Here is a 7,445-nt window from a genome sequence, read left to right on the forward strand (position 1 = left end):
TCTATCATTATCGAAGATAAATTTTAGACTCATATGTCTCAAAGAAAATTTAATTCCATCAGATCTGTCCGTGCATATGTTATGACCTGATTCTGCGTACCAGGTGAGTTAAGGACTGCCCATATGCAGCAGTTCTACAGTCACTGCAATTACTACTACTACAACTACTACTACACCTTCTAGCTGCAACGTTATACAAATGAGATTTTGTTTCATTTAACACCTTCCTGCTGCGCAAATTCTTGCGTCAAGATACAATATGTTAGAGCGTTGACTAAAGAACAGAACGTGTTAAGAAGAATAGATTAATGATAACACTGACAGTAGGTGATGGCAGTGTTGTTGGTTGGTTGATTTAGGAGAGGGGACCAAACAGCGAAGACATCGGTCCCATCGGATTAGGGAAAGATTGGGAAGGAAGTCGGCAGTGCCCTTTCAAAGGAACCATCCCGGCATCTGCCAAAATCAGTATGGCCAGACGCGGTTTTGAACCGTCGTCCTTCCGAACGCGAGTCCAGTGTGCGAACCGTTGCTCCACCTCGCTAAGTGGCAGTGTTGTAATGGCAAGATAGTACTTTACTATGATGAGATATTGACAAGTCTTTGTGAAAGAAAAAAACCGATAAAATTTGTTCTCCTATACTAAAGAGAAGGCCCTCCAAGCATGTATCTATTCCTGGTGTGTTAAGCCTGATGCGAAAAATTGCCTTGTCTCTAGCACTAAAAGTTTCTGTCCAGTGGTGTTTAGGTAACAACAGGCACGTTTTTACGATACAATCAATTTCTTTGCGGTAAACAGCTGGAACTATGCAACTGCGATTGCCTTACCTCACGTTAACGGGGCTAAGAATGGTGACTGGCACATTATGAGCCACATGTTATTAAAATCCTGTACCGTTGCAAGCGAATGGTGAGAAAGCTACGGGCTATAGGCTATATAGGCTATAACGAGTGAATGATTCTGAGGAGAAACTCTCCGTGTCCGAGGACGTCCTTGCCAACCGACCGTTGAACATCTCTAAGACTGCAAGGCCATCTGGCGAAACCCGGACGATCTGCGAGTATATGCTGAAAGTAACTGCGAGCGTACGTCCACGTGGCCATCACATCACATTACAATGCAGTGTCGAGCTTTGGATACCCATTTTCATCTTGATGACTGTTAATTTGAGAATAACTACTCTAACACTACAATTACGTAAACTATTATCGATCCTTTTTTTTTTTTTTTCCAGCAAGACGATCTGCTACGTAAATGCTTAGTTGGAAGAGCGGAAAGCAGTAGAGTAGAAAACCAGTCCTAAAATTGTTTTTACAGCTAGTAGAAAGATTTTTTAGTATTCATTTTATCGAAGCTTTTGCGGCTCCAATAGGCGTCTTCTTGTTGTCTGGGATATGATGTTCAGGTCCAGGGTTTTAAATGTACTTAAATACATTTTCAAGGCCTCGTAGTTTATTCCCACTTCACACATGGCAAACAAATTCATGCCTCAGCTTGATGCAGTTTGCTGAAGATAGCGTTCCACATACTTTATAATAAACAATGTCTGCAAACTGACTCGATTGTATTACATTCAGATACGTTTTCAATTAAAAGTCACAAGCTTGTATGAAACTAATGTAGATGATGCAGTCTTAATTCAGAGTGCCCAGTCCAAATATACTACTGAGCTCATTTAAAAAAAATGTCAAGGAAAAGCCTGCTCTCCCTGAGACCAGCACAAAGACTTTCTTGCAAGAAAGCTAAACAAAGACTCTCCTACTTACGGCACGTGGCGCAATGATATATTTTGGCTTGGAGTTCTAGCTTGTTCAAGAACCGATAGTTAATCACAGTAATTTTGAGACATATTTTAGTGAAACGTTAGCAAGAAAACATGAGTCTTGGCATAAGCAAAAGTCAAATAATTATATATTATTGAACATAATTTGAAATGGAGATTTTTAAAGTTTACCAAGTATATCACGTCGCTAAAATAACAAATGTCTTGTACTTTCTTCCATTTTACTTGTTTTTATGAAAAATTATGTCAGTTCTTAATTTTACGGACAATAAATGTTCTTAGAAAATTTTGTAACGAGATACTGCATAACGTTAAATATGACAATTACGGTCACATAAAAATGTAATTTATAGTATAATTAATTTGCTTAGACTCAAAAATAGAAATGGTATCCGAAATATTACAGAAAGCATGGAAAAGAATGAAGTTTAAATAAATGTTACCATAGGCTCACTTTCCGAGCATCAGATTTCCCATTTTAGATGAAACACAGATGTATAAAGAATGGACAAGCAGATTTCGTCAGTCAGAATAGGTATCGTAATCTACTACCGAGCAAAGGTCCCTGTAATTCACATTTGTTAAATTACGCAGTGGTTAGCACCTTGTGAGACGAAGTAAGAAGAAAACAAAGTCACCTCTGTGCCTCGTACACACATGTATACGTACAGCTGTTGAGAATGGTAATTGATAATGGAAGAGCTCACCATTAACTTTTTACACTACAAGGTTCGGAAATGAACATCGAGAGCGACAACTGCAGTGATTGCATTTTCAGCTGAACACGATATATTTGAGATCCCAGTGGTGACGAGAGTTTTATATCAATAAACGCAGGTGCTGGCAAGGCCACTCTAGAAGATTTGTACCCAATCCTTCGTTTAAAAAAGCACACGTATTTGGAAGGGCGGCAGTTTAAATCTCCGACTGACCGCGATTTCTGTAAACTCTTTAAGGTCAATGCCTTGATGGGTCGTTTCAAAGAGCGCGGCGGCCGATTTCTTTCCTGTCATTTCCCCTTTCCGAGGTTGTGTTCCGTCTCTGATGACGCGACGTTCATCGCTAATCTTCCTTTTTCCTTTTCTTGTGTGACAAGAAATGTGTTACGCCATGCTCTGGAAATGAGCAGCAGTTACAAGACACGGAAATATAAAATACAGCATCAGTTAGCTTCGTCGACCTCAAAAGGTTTAATATCAGGCTGTTTGTGATTTTGAATGAGATATAATGATTGGTTTCCGGGAAATATATTGATGAGCCCAAATATTGTGAGCCGTTGCTTATTACCGTGGCGGTCCACCTTTGGAACGAAATACAGCAGCGATTCTCCGTGGCATGGATTCGCATGTCCTCCGATGTATGTGGCATCAGATATCTACGCACAGATTATGCACTGCCCGTAAATTATGGGTCGGTGATCTGTGGGCGCGGAGCTGGTGGCTGACAGTGTCGTAGATGTGATCCGTCGGATTCCGATCAGGTGAATTTGATGGTCACAACATGAACGTGAGTTCACTAACTGCTCTTCAAACTACTGTAGCACGATTATGGTCTCGTGACTCGGACATGTATGCCGCTGGAAGACGCCGTTGCCGACTAGGAAGACATCAAGCATTAAGGAATGCAGGTTGGCTCCGAGCGCTATGGGACATCTGAGATCATCAGTCCCCTAGAACTTAGAACTACTTAACCCTGACTAACCTAAGGACATCACACACACCCATGCCCGAGGCAGGATTTGAACCTGCGACAGTAGCGGTCGCGCGGTTCCAGACTGTAGCGCCTAGAACCGCTCGGCCACTCCGTCCGGCAGATGCAGGTTGTCAGTAATAATGCTCACTTAGTCCACTGCTGTCTTGATGCCTTCCAGTACTAAAACTGTTCATATAGAAGCCCAGGTGAACGCACCACGGGCCTGCGTCAGTGGTGTGGTGCACGTCTCGAGCAGCGGTTCAGGTAGATGACGTTCAAGACACGGTTAAGCTAAGGCGGGACAAGTCGCATAAGAGGAGCAAAAAACGCGCATTTCCGGTACCGGGAATCGAACCCGGGCCTCCTGGATGAGAGCCAGGTATCCTAGTCACTAGACCACACCGGATAACGACACAAGCGCTCCTCCAGGGAACACAGCAAGCGTCCACCCGATACTTGGCGACAACTGCAAAAATTAACGTTTCCACTTTGTAGAACGGCATACGTGGTGTGACAAGAAACTTGATTCATCCGACTAGGCAACACGTTTCCATTTCTCCACGGTAACTGACGACAAAACGCTAGGTGTTTTCTTTGATTTAACGAAGGCTTTTGACTATGTTGACCACAAAATATTACTGCAGAAGTTGGACCATTATGGAGTAAGGGGAGTAACTTACAATTGGTTCGCCTCTTACTTTAAGAACAGAAAGCAGAAGGTAATTCTCCGCAATATTGAGAGTGGTAGTGATGTTCAGTCCCAATGGGGCACTGTTAAGTGAGGCGTTCCTCAAGGGTCGGTGCTGGGGCCACTGCTCTTTCTTATTTATATAGATGATATGCCTTCTAGTATTACAGGTGATTCAAAAATATTTCTATTTGCTGATGACACGAGCTTGGTAGTGAAGGATCTTGTGTGTAATATTGAAACATTATCAAATAATGTAGTTCATGAAATAAGTTCGTGGCTTGTGGAAAATAATTTGATGCTAAATCACAGTAAGACTCAGTTTTTACAGTTTCTAACTCACAATTCAACAGGAACTGATATTTTGATCAAACAGAATGGGCATATTATAAGCGAGACAGAACAGTTCAAGTTCCTAGGCGTTCGGATAGATAGTAAGCTGTTGTGGAAAGCCCATGTTCAGGATCTTGTTCAGAAACTATATGCTGCTTTATTTACCATTTGAGCAGTACCTGAAATAAGTGACAGTTCAACACGAAAAGTAGTCTACTTCGCATATTTTCATACGCTTATGTCATATGGTATTATTTTTTGGGGTAATTCTTCTGATTCAAAAAGGGGCTCAAAAACGGGCTGTTCGAGCTATATGTGGTGTAAGTTCGAGAACCTCCTGTCGACCCCTATTCAATAGTCTGGGAATTCTGACATTGCCATCACAGTATATATTTTCTTTAATGTCGTTTGTTGTTAGCAATATTAGCTTATTCCCAAGAGTTAGCAGCTTTCACTCAGTTAAAACTAGGCAGAAATCAAATCAGCATGTGGAATGTACTTCCTTGCCTCTTGTGCAGAAAGGAGTGCACTATTCTGCTGCATCCATTTTCAATAAGCTACCACAAGAACTCAAAAATCTTAGCAGTAGCCCAAACACTTTTAAGTCTAAACTGAAGAGTTTCCTAATGGCTCACTCCTTCTATTCTGTCGAGGAGCTCCTGGAAGACCTGAAAAATTAAGCAAATTCCAGTGTTACATTGTTGATTTTCTTTGTTTAAACTTACGAATTGTCTCCTGGATACGTTTCTTGTATTTCATTTTATCTGTTTCTTCTATCGTGTTATAATTTCATATATTGACTCGTTCCATGACCATGGAGACTTCTTAATTTTGTCCCACGGAACAATAAATAAATAAATAAAATAAAAAAGGAGTTGTCTGGTATGGAGCCCGATGATCAACAGTGTGCGCTAAGTGGTCTGCTCCGAAACACTAGAATTAGAATTGTACATACTTCGTCGTCAGATCTGTCACAGATCAAAGTTTTAAAGATGGTGCAAGCTCCGAATTCCACGTTCTGAGTTGTGGACATCTAAAAACTTCCGCGAACTCGTGGTTTCACTGCAACCACTTTCCAATATGTTCATGACAATAGCACGCGAACAGCCGACCTGCTTCTCCATTTCCGATATACTCGTTCTCAGGTGCCACGCCATAAGAATCTGCTCTTCGTCAAAGTAGCCTATTTCTGTTTTCCCGTTTGCGGCCACTATCATCGCTACAGTGGTTCCCCATTCCACTTTTCCACGTCACTAGGACATTCAGTCTCGCGATGGGCAGTGGTCGTAACCTCTTGGCTCATCAGTTTAGGTTTAACATAGTGTAACGATGTTGCAACTGCTATGATGCACGTGTGGACCTGTCGAATGGAAGTGCAACGAGTGGTTACTTGCCGCTGCAGTATGACCACAGCAGTGGATGACCGGCAGCTTTTCCCGTAGGCTCGAAGCTTGCCGTACAAGCTGGTCTATAGTGTTAGCTCGAAACAATTGCCTGCAACGATTGCGGATTTGTCTGCGTCGACGTCTACTGTTGGCAGCACTGATAGCACTCATGCCATTACGGCATCTTCCAATGTCTAAAAGCCGCGCACTGTATTGTGCCCGTGAGTACCGTTCTCATGTTGTGAACTGCACAATATACTGTTTCCGGACGAGTCCCTCTTAAGCGTGTAAGATATAATTTCCTATCCGCCAATGAGTGCTAGTCTGGTTTTCTCTTGTAGTGGCCTGGGCTACAGAAGGAAGGGGCCTATTTTTCAGTCTGGCGCTGACAGGCCGTCCTATCCCAAATCTTCGTAAATGGCAAGCTAACAGTGAGAGTAATCCCCATGACGACCGGTGTTTCCAACATCCATTGCAGAAAATGTTCTTAATCCCGCTAGGAGGCAGCGTTTTACACAAGCCGTGCGAACAGGAGCAGGTAATCGCCAATGAGAACGCTTGCATTTATGTTCCTTATTCGAACTGGATGGAAAGACCTGAAAGTTTAATAAACTCGTGAAGCCGTCTGAACCTCGTGAAATCGTGATGTCGGTCGGGAGCCTTCGTGTGGTTGAAGTGGTAAGTCATGGACCCTCCCGGCCAGAGTTTGTGTTCTTAACTGCTCATCGTTTAGGAAGTCTGGAGTTAGTGATCCTTTGTGGTTTACGAAATTACTTTTAAGTTACTAGAAGCCTATAAAGCTTTTTCGAAAATGCATTCCGGATGTGGATGCTGAATTCTGCTTAGGCATTTTCCTGATATTCTCTGTGGATTAGTGAGTGAGGACTTGTTGGGAAAAAGAAGCCCTCAGAGCAGAGCGTGGACACAGTAGCTAGCTCGAGGTTTCGTTGGATAAAAGTGGCGGATCTGGCTTGGGTAATTCATGCCAATAAACTTCTCTGTGCAAATCTGAGCGGGGTGCTTTTGAGTGGCTTTTTTCCTATTGACTTCGAACTGAGTTACTATTTAGTGTTACTGTGACTATCGGCAGGGATTGTTAGTTACCAACACAATTGGAGGCAGCACACTGAACTATTAGCGGTGAACCTATTCCATTCTCGTGATTGGATCTCGGAATCTTTCGTCAAAATAGTTATATAGTCACAGGGCTTTAATTATTCGCTTTCGAGTTTTGAAAAATTGAACCCTTTCTCTCGGGTTAAAGCGAGGCTGTGGTGCCCTTATTTAGAATTATTAGTAGCGTAGCAGAGCACAGAATTAATCTGGGTCTGCTAATAAACGTTTCCGAGCAGTGCTCCGCGTACTGTAGTTGCTGTCGCGCGCCTCTCATTGCCAACAGAGTGGGCATTCTTTCACGCGATGACCCGGAAGCTCCGAATCACGGATGAAGGAACGATCCAAACGTCTTCTGCAGTTATGGGCGCATACGAGTTACATGGCGCTGAATGACATAATTTTGGTGTGCATGTGTGGCCTAGTGGTCAGCTGCCAAGTGTGACCGTT

At 42.7% G+C, this 7,445-nt stretch overlaps 1 non-coding gene across 1 annotated transcript; it reads right to left on the minus strand.

The window, feature by feature from the left end:
• Positions 1–3,810: 3,810 nt before the first annotated feature.
• Positions 3,811–3,882, minus strand: Trnae-cuc (transfer RNA glutamic acid (anticodon CUC)). The gene has a single exon. It is a non-coding gene; the product is annotated as a tRNA-Glu (tRNA).
• Positions 3,883–7,445: the final 3,563 nt, after the last annotated feature.

Source organism: Schistocerca nitens, chromosome 5 (genome assembly GCF_023898315.1).
Source record: "Schistocerca nitens isolate TAMUIC-IGC-003100 chromosome 5, iqSchNite1.1, whole genome shotgun sequence".
NCBI classification, from domain to species: Eukaryota; Metazoa; Arthropoda; class Insecta; order Orthoptera; family Acrididae; genus Schistocerca; species Schistocerca nitens.